The sequence below is a fragment of the Meriones unguiculatus genome (genome assembly GCF_030254825.1).
Source record: "Meriones unguiculatus strain TT.TT164.6M chromosome Y unlocalized genomic scaffold, Bangor_MerUng_6.1 ChrY_unordered_Scaffold_23, whole genome shotgun sequence".
Taxonomy (NCBI): domain Eukaryota; kingdom Metazoa; phylum Chordata; class Mammalia; order Rodentia; family Muridae; genus Meriones; species Meriones unguiculatus.
In genome coordinates, this window is record NW_026843709.1 from 31,310,975 (window position 1) to 31,327,400 (window position 16,426).

Below are 16,426 nucleotides of genomic sequence, written 5' to 3' on the forward strand. Positions count from 1 at the left end.
TCATTTGTTTACTCATCTCCATGGAAACCTCAACATTCTCTCAGGTGCTGAATGGCTGAGACAGAAAGATGTCATGAAACATGTGAGTAAGTGTTTCAGAAGCCAGTTATTTAAGGGCCAAGTGGATAGCATACTTGAGAGAAAGCCTGAGAAGCCCTATATGCCTCAATCTGGGCAGCAGAAAGCAAACAACCACAAGATGACATTTCCTGTATCTAATACTCTTAGTTCAGGGAGAGTGTCACATATTTCTTTCAAGTGGTCATTAATAAAGTCACTTGTCCTGGACATGTGATTTTTCACATTATCACAGATTCCATTATTTGTTAAATGCATAGAAATGTCATCAGTCAGTGAAAAACATACTGTTAAAATGCTACCTGACCAAGGCAAATCCTGTAAAAAAAAAAAAAAAGAAGTGCTTAATTTGGACTGTGCTTTTATTTTTACAAAGACCATCCAGCATGTCAGGTCAGCAAGCATTCATCTTGCTGTACTCCTTCAGCAGAACTGAGAGCTTTTCATAAGGAACACAATTGCCAGGCAGATAGAGGAAGACAGAGAGAAAGAGCTAGAGAGACAGATTCAGAAATAGAGAGACTGAGTGACAAAAACTAAGATATAGAGTGATAGAGACCGAGATACTGAGTCTCAATTATGTCTGGTCACTAGCATTGGCATATCAACCTCAAAGCACACCCTCATATCATATAACTCCAATAGGAATTATATTATCTAACATCTCCATAACTCCTATCCCCTCCCAGACATTTCCTCACTGGGGAATCCACTATATTTAGACCGTTTCCAGGGGATATTGCAATTCAAATCACCAGTAAGTGGAAGAAGATGGAGGGACTTCTGGGCTAAAATAACATAGCTATCCTTAGAGTTTCTCAATCAATATAATGATTAAAATCCCAGCAACTTCCAAGGTCTAAAGGCAGTACTGACTATCTTTTTTGGGAAAATCATGGAATATTTCCATTACTGAGTATTCTTCAGCTAAGAAAATGGCATCATTATATTTTCAGGCAAATGGATGGAACCAGGAAAAATCCTGGGTAAAGTAACTAAAATGCAGAAAGACAAATATGTTATGTATTCACTTATTAGGAGGTCTCTAAATAGTGGGGATATTGTTCCAATAGGCCACTTATTGTGACCAAACCAGTGTTCCGTTGGTGGGATTGGGGGGCAGTTAATTGAGTTATTGAGCCAGGGCATCCTATGCAAATTTTAAGCAACCAAGGCTGTTGTCATTAAAATATGTTGTTCTCTCCCCTCAACCGATAGATCAGTGTCATATTCTTGAATCCACAGAAATGCTTCCTTCTGCATGAAATGGGATTTGATTCAGAGACCCACAGTCCAATATTATGCAGAGAGAGAGAGAGAGACCTTAAAACATTTCCCAGTTCTAAATGGGATTTCGCTTTAAAATTTTCCCACCCCTCTCTGTTGCTCTCTGCCCTCAACTTATAGATCAGTGCCATATTCATGTATCCACAGAGATGGGATTTCATACAGAGACCCACAATCTGATATTATACAGTGACAGACCTTACTACACACAGCTCTAAATGGGATTTCCTTATGGAATTCTCACTCCCTTCAGAGCTCTGGGAAGCCTGCAGGAGAGGAGGCCAAAGAGTGTCATAGGTAGAGGGAATTAAGGTCACAAGGAAACAATGCTCTGAAAATCAGGCCACAGAGGAAGATGATGCAGCCATGCTTGATGAGTCCTGAGTAGTTAGGATCAGATAGAAGGGGGAAAAGGAACTCCCCTATTAGGGAACTAGAGAAAGAACTAGAAAAAGGAGGGTGGGTGGGACTAGAAGGAGAAGAGTGAGGTGGCATCAGAGGTGATACATTGTGAACGAATAGTAATAAATAAATACACAAGAAAAACTGATCAAAGGGTGAAGTATAAACCTCTTCAGGACTGATGACCTCTTCTTGGAGGTGGGTGCAGGGTGCAGCAATGATGAACTCTATTTTCTTTAAGGGACTTGGACTGAGGCTCTGATCATGTTCCAATGAATATATGAACAACACATACTTGAACTGGTGCATTTTATACAGAAAAAAAAAATAGTGTGACACATGTTTATGAATTTGAGCTGGGAGCAAGGGAAATTGACTGTATTGTATATTATATGAATTTCCCACATAATCAGTAAAAATATGTTGACAACTTTTATAATGACTGTGAAAATGGAGAAAAGATTCTACTGAACATGCAGTCCTGGCACTAACACTACGTTTAAAGGGTTTGTTTGCACTGAAGGAAACACAGCTGCTCTTGTGTCTTACTCCTATAGTATGGACCAATTTCTTTGTCCTCCCAGGACCAGGAGTTTCCTCACTGATCACTGAATAGGACATAGCTTGCTTGAAAGAAAGTTTGAGCAGTCCTACATACCTCAATCTGGGTAGTTGAAAGACAACATCCCAGTGATGACAGTTCCTGTCCAATTCTTAGTTTAGAAATAGTGTCACATATTTCTTTTAAGAGGTCATTAATAAAATCACCTGGTATGCCAGCAAAATGGAATTTTGACATGACAACAGTATTATTATATCACAATACTATCATGATGTCACAATGCTATTATGATATGACAATAGGGTTATGACCTCTATATGCTATTACATCACATTGATATTAAGACATCACAGTGGAACTATGACATCACAATAATAATGATATCACAATGCTGTTATGACCTCCAATGGTATTAATTCACAATGGAATTATAACATCACAATAATAATATAACAATGCAATTATGACATCACAATGCTATTATGACATCATTGTGGTATGACATCACAGTGAAATTTTCAGTTCAAAGTGGCATTATGACTTCAAAATACTACTATCACACCAAAATGTTTTTGTGACTTAACAATGATATCACAATATAACAAGGTATTATGACATCACAATAGTATGATCTCACAATGCTATGATGACCTCCCAATGGTATTATGACATCAACATGGTATGATGACATAACAATGTTGTCATGATATGCCAATGGTGTATGACATCCCAATGTATTATAACATCACAATGCTATTATGACATCACAATGCTATTATGACATCACAATTCTATTATATCTTCACAATGATATGACATTGCATTGGTGTTATGACATCACAATAGTATAATGGTATGTTGTAGGTGATGATTAATATTCACTATTGGTTTATATTTTATTAATGCTTGCTGTTAATCCTAAACAGCTGTATAACAAATTCGCCACATAGAGCCTGGGTTTATTTAGTTAACTTAAAACACAATGCTGGTCAATAGTTACTCCTTCTTAAAACATCAAGCCCTCATAGTTTTCTAACATTGAGATTTTACCCATTATACCTGATTTCTGTAAAGTCTTAGGTCTGGTTCATTCTCTCCACACTGTTCCAAGATCTCTCCTCCTGCTGTACTCTCCAAGCTCTACTTGCTCACCCTGTCTCCTTCCACTCATTTCCTACTCTCTGGCTCCTCCTATCACTCATCATGTGGCTAGTTCCTTTATTCAGGCTTGTTTACACAAATTTGAGACAGGATGCATAGAATAAATATCACAATGAAATATCCGGATTGAAACTAGAGAGTGCGGGATATAAATCAGCATTTGAATGAAGAAAGGTAAGGTGTATGGATTTCAAAAAGACATTATACCCACAACGTTAGGAAAAATTACAGTGCTATTATGACATCACAATGCTATTATGAAATCACAGTAGGGTTATGACCTCAATATTCCATCATGACATCAAAAGGATATTATGATATCAAAATGCTATTGTGACATCAAAATGGTATTATTAATTCACAGTGCTATTATGACTTCACAAAGGTATTATGAGATCACATTGATATTTTGACATCACAATGATATTATGACATCACAACTTTATCATGAAATACCAATGGTATTATGTCATCACAATGGTGTCATGATATATCAGTGCTATTATGACGATCAAAATGGTATTATGACATAACAATGGTGTCATGATATTCAACGGTATTATGACATCACAATTCTATTATGTCTTCATAGTGTGATTATGACATCACAGTGGAATTTTGAAATCAAAATTTCATTATGACCCCAAATTCTATTATGATATCACATTGGCATTTTGACTTCACAATGATAATATTATATCACAATTGTATTATGACATCACAATGCTATTCTGATATGATTGTGGAGTGACACCACAATGGAACTTTGACAACACTATAGTTTTATCACCTGAAAAATAGTTTTATGATATCACATTGCTCATATGACATACATATCAACAGTATCATAAGAACATGATGATATGACATCACAATACGTTTATGACATCTCAATTATATTATGCTATCACAATTGTTTTATGACATCATATTGGTGTTATGTCATCTCAATTATGTCATGACATCTCAGTGATATTATGACTTCACAATGCTATTAGGATATCACACTGATATTGTGACATCATATGGTATGATATCACAATGAAATTATAACCTCACAAAATAATGATATAACATAAGAATGCAATTATGACATCCCAATGTTAACCTGACATCCCGAGTCTTATATCATCATAGCATTATGACATCACAATGTTGTTTTGAAAACATCACAATGCTATTATAACATCACAGTGGTATTATGACATCAAAATGCTATAAGGATTTCACAAAGTATGTCACCTCAATGCTAGTATGACATCACAATGCTATGATATTGCAATGGTTTTATGACTTGACAATTATATGATATTACAATCCTATTTTGATATCACAACATTATAACATCACAATATTATTATGACATCACAAAGAAATGATATCACAATGCTATTATGATATCATATGGTATGTTATCACAATGCAATTAGAACATCAAAATAATAATATAACAATGCAATTAGGATATCACTATGCTATTATGACAGCTCACTGTTATGACATCCAATGGTCGATTTCACAGCAGTTTTATGAAATCACAATGGTGTTATGACATCACAATGCTATTATGACTTCACAATGGTATTAGAACATCACAAAGCTATTATAACAGCACAAAGTTTTCATGACATACCAATGCTTTTATGAAGTCACAATGTTATTATAACATCATAATATTATTTCAACATAATTGTTGTATGACATCACAATGGAATTTTGATATCACAGTGGTTTTATGACCTCAAAAATCTATTATGACATCACAATGGTCTGACATCTCAATGCTATTATGATATCAAAATGGTATTATGACATAACAATTGTGTCATGATATCCCAATGGCATTTTGATATCACAATGCTATCATAACATCAGAATAATATTATGATATCACAATGCTAATATGACTTCACAACAGTACGACATTATAATGGTATTATATCACAGTGGCATAATCACTTCAAAATGTTGTTACAATACCACAGAACTATGATGACAACACAGTGGCAATATGAAATGAAAATGCTATTATGACCTCACAATGGTATTTTGACTTCACAATGGAATTATGACATCACAAATATATTATGATATCACAATTGTAACATGACATCACAACTTTATTATGACCTCTCAACGTTTTTATGTCCTCAAATTTGTGTAATGACATTGCAGTGCTCTTATGATATCACAGTGGTATTATGATGTCTTAATTATATTATGACATCACAATGTAATATGACATCACAAATTTATTAGGACATCTCAATGGTTTTATATCATCACAATTGTCTCATGACTTCTCAGTTCTCTTATGACATCAAAATAATATGATAACATTGGGAAATGTTATGATTTCCCAATGGTATTATGACATATCAATGACATTATAACATCACAAAGGTATTATGATATCACAATGGTATTTCAATATGATTGTGGTATGTAATCAAAATAGAATTTTGACATCAAAATGACATTATGATCTCAAAAGTCTATTGTGACATCACAATGATCTGACATCTCAATGATATTATGACATCACAATGACAGGGCATCATAATGATATTATGACATCACAAAGGCATTGTGACATCAAAATGCTATCATGACATCACAATGGTATTATGACAGTACAACTTTATTATGACATTTCAATGGTATTATGTCCTAACAATGGTGTCATGACATCTCATTGCTTTTATTGCATCACAATGTATTATGAAATAATAATGGGGGTCAAGATATCCCAAAGCAATTATGACATCACAAAGTTATTTCAAATTGACTGTGATATGAAATCACAATGGAATTTTGAAATCACAATGGCATTATCAACTCAAAATGCTATTATGACTTCAAAATCTTATTATACTATTACGATGGTTTATGATTTTACAATGATATTATGACATCAAAATATTATTACACTACATCAAAATGTTAGTATGGCATCAAAATAGTATGGCATCCGAATATAATTATGACATCACAATGGTATTTTGAAATTACAATGATATTATGAGATTACGTATTATGATATCACAATGGCTTTATGAAATCAAATGCTATTATTACATCAAAATGCAGTTATGACATCATGAGCATATTATGACATAATAATTGTATTATGACATTTCAACAACATGACATCAAAACGCTATTAAGATATCACAATGGTATTATGATATCTTATTGATGTAATCACACAAAATAGTATCACATCACAAATTTATAATAACATCTCACATGTATTATGTCATTAAGAGGGTGTTATCACATATAAGTGCTTTAATGACATCACAATGGTGTTATGAAATAAAATCATTGTTATGATTACCACAGATATTATGAAAATACAATGCTATTATGACAGCACAATAGTAAGCTATTATAATATCAAAGTGGCATTATGATATCACAGAGCTATTATGACTTTGCAATAGAATTTCAACATGATTGTGTTATGACATCACAATGGTATTTTGAAATCAAAAAGCAATTACAACTAATAGAATTATAACATGGCAATAGTAAGTCATCCCAATGCTATAATATCTGCAGAATGATATGACATCACAATGATATTACGATATCACAATGCTGTTATGACCTCAAAATGCTTTTATGACATTACAAAGTTATAACTATACAATGGTCTTATATCATATTGATGCAATCATGACATCAACCTGATATAACACCTAAATGCTCTAATGACATCACAATGGTATTATGACATTGCAATGGAATTATGACATCACACTGCCATACTGTGATGACATCATAATGATATTATGACATAATGATGCTATGATGACATCAAATATGTATGGCATCACAAGGCTATTATGACATCACAATGGTATTATGATTTCACAATGGTATTCTAACATCTCCATGCTATTATGATATCATAGGTAGTATTACAGCATGATTGTGGTATGACATCACAATGGAATTTTGACATCAAAATTATATTATGACTTTACAATGATATGAGTTCACGATGCTATTATGACATAACAATGCTATTATGACACCACAATGATATGACATCACAGTGCTATTATGAATTCGAATGGAATTATATCACCATGCTATTAATACAGTGGTAATACAACAAGATTGTGCTATGGCAACACAATGGAATTTTGACATCAAAATGCTATTATGACTTCACAACAGTATGACATCACAAAGCTCTGGTGACATTACAATAGTATTATGACATCACAATTTGATTATGCTATAAGAATGGCATTATGACATCAAGATACACCATGACATCCCAATGCTATTCTGATGTCAAAATGCTATTACTACATGATTGTCTTATGACATCAGAAAGGAAATTTGAGAATCCCAATGGTATTATGACATCACAATGCTACTATGATATCTCAATGCTATTATGATAATGCAGTGATATGAAATCACAATGTTATTATAACATCACAAAGGTATTATGACATCATAATATGATTATGATATCAGAATTTTATGACATCTTAATGGTATTACGATAACACAATGTCATTATGACATCACAATGATTTATGACATAACAATGATATTAGGACATCACCATGCTTGATGACATCACAATGCCCTTACAACATGATGTTATGATATCACAATGGAATTATGACATTATAATGCCATTACAAGTTATCTGCTTGCTGATGTGACATCATGGATAGTCTCTGTAAAAATATAAAAATAAACTGTTACTTCACAACAGTATGACTTTCAAATGATATTAAGACATCTCAATGGTATTATTTCATTACAATACTCTTATGATATCACAATGCTCATATTATATCTCAATGCTATTACGAAATCACAATGATAGGAAAATCAAAATGGTATTATGACATCACAAAGTATTTTTACACCAGAATTCTATTATGACAGTACATTATTATGATATTATGATTTCACAGTGTTATTATGATATCACAATGCTATTATGACTTTGCAATCATATTTCCACATGATTGTGTTATGACATCACAATGGAATTTTGAAATTAAAAAAAAACCTATTATGACTTCACAACAGTAAGACTTCACAATGATATTAGGGAATCCAATACTATGATGATATCACAATGCTATTATGACATCAAAATGGCATCAAGACATCAAAATTCATCATGACATCCCAATGCTATAATGATATCACAATGGTTAGATGCTGATTGGCAGAGAGAGAGAATGATGTCATGAATGAAGGGAAAGCCAGTAAGATTTTCTGGATCTAGTTATTATTAAAAGGGCCAAGTGGACAGCCTGCTGTAGAGAAGAGCTAAGCAGCCCTACATGCTTCAATTTGGGAAGCTGAAAGCACACAACACAGAGATGATAGTTCCTATCCCCAAAACTCTTAGTTCAGTTCATCTGTCACATATTTCTTTCAATTAGTTATTAGTAAAGTCCAGTGTCCTTGACATGTGACTTTCATATCATCATGGATTCCAATATTATTTATTAAATGAAGAGATATGCCCTCAGTCAATGAATTACTTACTGGGAAAGCCCTCCCTGACCAAGGTAAATTTTTGAACAAAAAGTGTTTAATTGGGACCTTGCTTATATTTTTACAGAGACTATCCATGATGGCACATCAGCAAGCAGACAACTTGTATTAGTCCTTCAACAGAACTGAGAGCTTTTCATGCTGAACCAAAAGCTGCAGAGAGAGAGAGACTGAAAGAGAAAGAAAGAGAGAGAGAGCTAGAGAGACAGATTCAGAAATAGGGACCTATACCTAAAGAAACAAAGATGTAAATTAACAGAGAGTGAGAGACAGAGATCCATTTTGTTTGGTCACATTCATTGGCATATCAAACTCAAAGCTACAGCCTCCTGAAATATAACTCCAATAAGAATTATATTTCTAACAAGGCCATAACTCCTAACCCTTCCCAGACATTTCCTCACTGGGCACTCAATATCTAAACTGGTAAGCTTCAAGGGGACATTTCAATTCAAATCAAAAAAAGTGGAAGAAAATGGAGGAACATCTAGGCTAACATAGTTAAACTTATAGTTTTTCATTCATTACAATAATTAAAGTCCTAGCAAATTCCAAGTTCTAAAGAACAAGACTGACATTCTCCTCTGGGGAAATTTGGAATATTTCCATAATGGAATATTATTCAGCTAAGAAAATGACATCATAATATTTTCAGGAAAATGGATGGAACCAGGAAAAATCATCCTGGGTAAAGTAAATAAAATTCAGAAAGACAAATATGGTATATATTCACTTATTAGGAGGTCTCCTAATAGTGTGGGAAAAAGTTCCAATAAGCCTTCTAATTGGGATCAAACCAGTTTTCTACAATGGGGATTAGGTGGCAGTGAAATGAGTTGTTGGGCCAGGGCATCCTGTTGAAAATTTGAAGCAACCCAGGCTGTTGTTCTGAAAATATGCTGCTCTCTGCCCTCAACTGATTGATCATTGTCATGTTCTCTGTTCACAGAGATGCTTCCTTCTTCATCAAATGAGATTGCAAACAGACACCCACAGTCCAATATTATGGAGACAGAGAGACCTTAAAATACCCAGCTCTAAATGGGATTTGCCTATGAAATTCTCCTTTCCTCAGAGCTCTGAGAGGCCTCCAGTAGAGGAGACAGGAAGAGTGTCATAATGAGAGGGAATTGAGAACACAAGGAGAACAACACACTGAGAATCAGACTGCAGAGGAAGTTCATGAAGCCAGCCTCGGTGAGATCTGATAAGCTAGGTTCAGATAGAAGGAGGAGGAGGACCTCACCTATCAGGGAACTAGAGAAAGGTCATAGGTCTAGAAGTAGGAGGGTGGGTAGGACAGCAAGGAGAGGGGAGGGGACAGCAGAGGAGACACAAATTGAACAATATGTAATAAATATATAAGAAAAATTGATCAATGTTATATATTACAGCTCTTCAGGACTGATGGCTTCTTCTTGGGGGTGGTACTAGTGTACAGAAAGGATGAACTCAGTTATCTTTAAGGGAAATGGCACTGAGACTCTGATACTGTTTCTATGAGTATATGAACAACACATAGTTCAGTTGATGTATTTTAAAGGAAAAAAATTAATGTGCTACGTGGTAGGAATCTGAACTTGGGAGAAATGAAACTGGAGTGTAATATATAGTATATGAATTTCCCACATATTCAATAACAATGATATGTTGACAATTTTTACAGTGAATTTTAACCTGGAGAAAAGATTCCACTAAAGAAGGGTACAGTTTGACTTTGTAAGACATGCTTTCAAGGAACTTATTTTGTAACAGAGAATCCTAGCCATGAACTAGTGATTACCCATCTACCTCAGACCTCATGAGTTCAGGTGGCATCTGTGAACAAGCAATCCTGGCACTACCAATACTTTTGGAGAATTTGCCTGGAGAACTACTGCATGAAACACTGTTGATCTTGTGTCCTAGGCATATAACATAGATATATTTCTGTTTCAACTGTAAAACAAGACAAGGAGAATTGCTAAATGACCGCTGAGTAGGACACAGCTGCCAATCCAGCCAGGTCAGCCAAGGCAACCCTGCACATAGAGGGCTGGCAACCCTAGTGTGGAACAACACTAGCTGTCAAATCCTTTATTGCCCCTCATTTCTCACTTTAAACTCGAAGATCTTTCTGTTTCAGCCAAACCATGCCCAGGAATTATCTGGTTATCTTCTCTTTTGCCTGCTCTAAAGACTCAATACTCCAGGGAACCCTAGCCCTGGCTGCCTATTATATAAATAAGAATGTGAAGGTACATTTAGTGAGTATACAAGTAAATGCTCAGTTCAAATTCACAACCTAGAAAATTTCAGATCCAAGACCATAGTAGGTGACCACCTTGTCATTTGGTACATTCCCCTTCATCCTACATCACTTTGAGGCTTCCCTACTTACGAAGGTGTCCCATTCAATAAACATTAAAATTTCATGTAGTACCTGACATTGTCACAGAGTTAAACAAGAGTAAAGGTGTGGGATATGGATAAAGGGATGAGATAAAGGCTTGTTGGATTTCACAAGAACAAGTCATGTGTGCAAAGAATCATAGATACTGGACACTGAGTAGTTTTTTTTTTTTTCTCATTTTCATGAGTAAACCTCAAGATTCTCTCAGGTATTGATTGGCTGAGAGATGTCATGAAACAGGTGAGAATCAATAAGAGTTTCAGGAGGCAGTTATTAAAAGGGCCAAGTGGACACTGTGCTTTCAAAAAAGTCTGAGCAGCCCTACCTGCTTCCATAAGGGCAGCTGAAGGCATACAACCCAGAAATGTCAGCTCCTGTGTCCAAGACTCTTAGGTCAGCAAAAGTGTCACATATTTCTTTAATGTAGTCTTTAATAAAGTCACTACTTGACATGTGAATTTCACATTATGACAGATTAAATTATTATTTGTTAAATGCACAGATATGTCCTCAGTTAGTGAATTACTTATTGGGAAAATGCTCCCTGACAAACCAACTCTTTGAACAAAGTGTGTTTAATTGGGATCTGCTAAAATTTTTACAGAGGCCATCCTGGATGTCATGTCTGCAAGTAGTCATCTTGTTGTCATCCTTTGGCAGAACTGAGAGCTTTTCATATTGAACTACAAGCAGCATACACAGAGAGGTTGACAGAGAGAGCAAGAGAGACAAATAGCTAGAGAAACATATTCAGAAATATTAAGACCAAACCAACAGAAACAAAGATATAAATTGACAGAGACTGAGAGAGTGACATTCCATTCTATCTGGTCACTTTTATTGGCAAATCAGCCTCCAAAGACACCCTCCTATAACATAACACCAAAAGGAATTATATATTTTTATTTTATTGTTTTAATTTTTATTACTTACAATTTAATCACTTTATATCCACACATAAACCACTCCCATCTACACTCCCAACTCTCAAATCCATCTGCCTTGTCCATGCATGACTCTCTGCAAATCTATCGATAGGGGATTTTTATGATCTTCTTCCTTTTGATGGTAGTCTATCAGATCTCATTAGGAGTGGCTGCAATGTCTCCCTCTGTAGCCTATTAAGGCTTCTCCCCAATCAGGGTGTGGTTTTCAAAGAGGAGGTTAATCAGGTCATAACAGAGGCAGTCCATGTTCCCATTACTATAGAACTCCCTTGGACACTAAACTGCATTGGGCTACACCTGTGCAGGGGTTCTAGTTTATCTCTATGCACGGTACTTGTTTGGAGTATGAATTTCAGGAAAGAGCTCCTGTCTTCTCCAGATCTTACTATTTCCCACTTCTTTCATTAGATTCCATGCACTGTGCCCAACAGTTGGCCACGAGTCTCAGCATCTACTGTGATAGTCTGCAGGGCAGAGCCTTTCAGAAGTCTTCTGTGGCAGGCTCCTAACTTGTTCCTTGTTTCTTCCTACTTCTGATGTCCAACATCTTTGTCTTTTGGGATGGGGATTGAGCATTTTAGCCAGAGTCCTCCCTCTGGTTAATTTCTTTAGGTGTACAAATTTTAGGAGGTTTATCTTATATTATATCTCTCTTAGTGAGTGTGTGTCTTTCTGCTTCTGGAATAGCTCACTCAGGATGATCTTTTTCAATTCCCACCATAGACTTCAAACTTCATGATTTCCTTGTTTTTTGTTTTTGTTTTTGTTTTAATTGCTGAGTAATATTCCATTGTGTAGATGTACCACAATTTCTGTATCCATTTTTCAGTTGGTGGTGGGTAGGTAGGGGGGTCTGGGTTGTTTCCAGGTTTTGGGTATTACAAATAAAGCTGTATAGACATGGTTGGGCATATGTCCTTATTGTGAACTTGAGCCTCTTTTGGATATATGCCTAGAGGTAGATAGCTGAATCTCTAGGAAGCACTAATCCTAGTTGTCTGAGAAAGCACCAGATTAATTTCCAGAGGGTTTCACAAGTTTACATTACTACCAGAAGGGGAGGAGGATTCCCCTTTGTCCACAATCTCTCCAGTATGTATTGTCACTCGAATTTTCATTTTGGCCATTCTGATGGGTGTAAGGTAAAATCTCAGGGTCGTTTTGATGGCTAATGAACGTGAGTTATTCTTTAAGTGTTTCTTTTCCTCTATGGAGAATTCTCTCTTCAGCTCTGTTCCCCATTTTTTAATTAGATTAATTGATTTGTTGCTTTTCAACTTCTTTAGTTCTTTATATATACTGGATATTAGCCTTTTGTCACATAGAGACTTGGTGAAGATTTTTTTCCCAATCTGTAGGCATTCATTTTATTTTGAAGACAATGTCCTTTGCTTTACAGAAGCTTTATGGATTCATGAGGTCCCACTTACTGATTCTTGCTCTTAGAGCCTGTGCTGTTGGTGTTCTGTTCAGGAAGTTATGTCTTGAGTCAATGAGTTCAAGGCTGTGCCTCACATTTTTTTTGTAACCCATTTAATGTGTCTGGTTTCATGTTGACATCTTTGATCCACACTTGTACTTTATTTTTATGAAGGCTGATATATATGAATCTATTTGCAAATTTCTACATGTAGACACCCTGTTAGACCATAACCATTTGTTGAAGATGCTATCTTTTTTCCATTGTATGGTTTTGGCATATTTCTCAAAACTGAAGTGTTCATAAGTGTGTAGGTTTATTTCTGGGTCTTCTATTTTGTTCCATTGATTCACCATTCTGTTTCTAAGCCAGGACTATACAGTTTTTATTATTGTTGCTGTATAGTACAGCTTGAGATCAGTGCTGGAGTTACCTCCAGAAGATCTTTTATTGCAGAGGTTTGGTTTATCACTTCTGGGTTTCTTGTTATTCCATATGAAGTTGAGAAATTTTTCTTACACTGTTTGTAAAGAATTGTTTTGGTAATTTGATGGGAATTGCATTGAATCTGTAGATCACTTTTGGTAAGATGGCGAGTTTTACTATGTTAGTCATGCCATGCCATGAGCATGGGAGATTGTTTTGTCTTCTGATATCTTCTTCTAATTCTTTGTTCAGAGACTTGAATTTTTTTTTCAGACAAATCTTTGAGTTGCTTGCTTAGGCTCACAGCAAGGTAATTCATGTCTGTGACCAAATAAAAGAACACAACAACGATATCATCCACTATGTCCAAATAGAATTCATCCCAGCTATGCAGTGGTGGTTCAATATACAGAAATCCATCACTGTGATCCACCATATTAACAAACAAAAAGAAAAAATCTACATGATAATCTCCTTAGATGCTGAATAAGCTTCTGAAAAAATCCAACCTCCATTCATGTTTCAGTCGTTGGAGAGATCAGGGATACAGGGCACATATCTACATATAGTAAAGGCAATATACAGCAGGCCTATAGCCAATATCAAAATAAATGGAGAGAACCTTAAATCAATTCTACTGAAATCAATGAAAAGGCAAGGCTGCCCCCTCTCTCCTTATCCAACATAGTTCTGGAAGTCCTTGCTAGAACAATAAAGCATTTGAAGTATGTCAAGGGGATAGAAATATGAAATGAAGAATTCAAAGTATCACTATTTGCAAATGAGATGATAGAACACCTCAGTGAACACCATATTCTATATGGTAACTCCTACTAATGTGGAATAGCAACAGCAGTCAAATAATTTATTGCCCCTCACTTCTTTTATACTAACTGATCTTTCTTTGTTTCAGTCAAAACAGCCCAAGGAATGGTCTGTTTTCCTTCTTTTTCCCTGCACTTAATGACTCAATACCATAGGAACCATAGGCCCTGCCATCCTATTATATCAATAAGAATATGAATCTACATTTATTTGAGTATGCAAGTAAATGCTCAGTTCAAAGACACACCCTAGGAAATTTCAGATCCAAGACAACAATAGGAGACTACCTGTCATTAAGTGCATTCCCCTTAATCCCACATAACTTTGAAGCTTCCCTACTTAAGAAGCTGTTTAATTAAATAAACATTAAAGTTTCATTTCCTACCTGATGTTGTCAAAAGGTATACAGGAGTAAAAGTGTGGGATCTAGATAAAGGGATGAAATGAAGCTTTTTGGGTTTCACAAGAACAAGTCACATGTGCACAGGATCACAGATATTGGACACAGAAAAGTTTGTCTATTCATCTTTAAGGAAACTTCAAGATTCTCTCAGATGCTGATTCTCTGAGAGAGAGAATGATGTCATGAAACAGATGAAAGCCAGTAAGATTTTCAGTAGCCAGGTATTAAAAGGGCCAAGTAGACAGCTTCCTTGAGAGAAAGGCTGAGCAGCCCTACATGCCTCAATCTGGGCAGCTGAGATATAAGTTTCTGTTTTAAAGACTCTTAGTTCAGAAAAGGTGTCATATATTTTTCCAGTGTTCATTAATAAATTCACATGTCCTTAACATATGACTTTCACATAATCACAGATTCCATTATTATTTGTTAAATGCACAGATATGTCCTCAGACAGTGAATTACTTACTGTGAAAACACTCCCTTACCAAGGTAACTCTTTGAACATATAGTGTTTAAATGGGATCTTGCTTATATTTTTACAGAAACCATCCAGGATGTCATGTGAGCAAGTAGTCATCTTGTTGTAGTCCTTAAGAAGAGCTGAGAGCTTTTCATAGTGAACAAAACAAAGAAAGTGAGACAGTGGTATAGAGAGAAAGAACTAGAGAGACAGTTTCATAAATAGAGAGACCAAGACCAATAGAAACAGAGATAAAAAGTGACAGAGACCTAGACTCAGAGAATCCATTCTGCCCGGTCACTTTCATTGGTATATCAACCTCAAAGCATAGCCTCCTAAAATATAACTCAAATAGTAATTATAGTATCTCACAAGGTCATAACACCTTACCCTTCCCAGACATTTTCTTACTGGGGACTAAAGATCAAAATAGATGAGTTTCAAGGGGACATTGCAATTCAAATCACCAGGTAGTGGAAGAAGGTGGAGGGACTTCTAGGGTAAAAGAATATTGTTATC